Source organism: Schistocerca gregaria, unplaced genomic scaffold (genome assembly GCF_023897955.1).
Source record: "Schistocerca gregaria isolate iqSchGreg1 unplaced genomic scaffold, iqSchGreg1.2 ptg000261l, whole genome shotgun sequence".
NCBI lineage: Eukaryota > Metazoa > Arthropoda > Insecta > Orthoptera > Acrididae > Schistocerca > Schistocerca gregaria.
This window is the reverse complement of record NW_026061765.1, coordinates 2,086,555-2,087,369: the sequence shown is the minus strand read 5'-3', so window position 1 is coordinate 2,087,369 and position 815 is coordinate 2,086,555.

Genomic DNA, 815 nt, shown 5'->3' with positions numbered 1-815 from the left:
TAAAAACTTGAGATACCCGTCCGTTTTCGTCATTTGTTATCGAATCGACTTAAAGCCAGATCGTCACATTGGCCGCACTTCTCTCTGAAACGGTTGTACTTATCGTGTGAAAGATATGTCGCGTGCTGCGGTTTGCGGAGACACTAAAAGCACCATAGTAGAACACAGATGAAGCTTCTAAGATGATGTAATAGCCAGTAAGAATTAGTACAATACCAGTTTTAGGTATTGATTATTTACTTTTTAGCTGGCTTTGGTGCCTTGGACATGAGCTAGGACCTTAAGATTCTGCATGAAGGGAGGGCTAGCAACTGAGTTGCACCTGAGAATGTGAAAAGTGTTCATATGTAGTAAAAACCTGAGAAATCCGTCCGTTTTCGTCATTTGTTATCGAATCGACTTAAAGCCAGATCGTCACATTGGGCGTTCTACTCTCTAAAACGGTTGTACTTATCGTCTGCAAAGCTATGTCGAGTGCTGCGGTATGCGGAGACACTAAAAGCACCATAGTAGAACACAGATGAAGCTTCTAAGTTGATGTAATCGCCAGTAAGAAGTAGTACAATTCGAGTTATAGGTATCGATTATTGACTTTTTAGCTGGCTTTGGTGCCTTGAACATGAGCTAGGACCTTAAGATTCTTCATTAATGGAGGACTAGCAGCCGAGTTGCACTGGAGAATGTTTAAAATGTTCATATGTAGTAAAAACCTGAAAAATCCTTCCGTTTTCGTCATTTGTTATCGAATTGACTTAAAGCCCGATCGTCACATTGGCCGCTCTTCTCTCTGAAACGGTTGTACTTATCGACTGCAA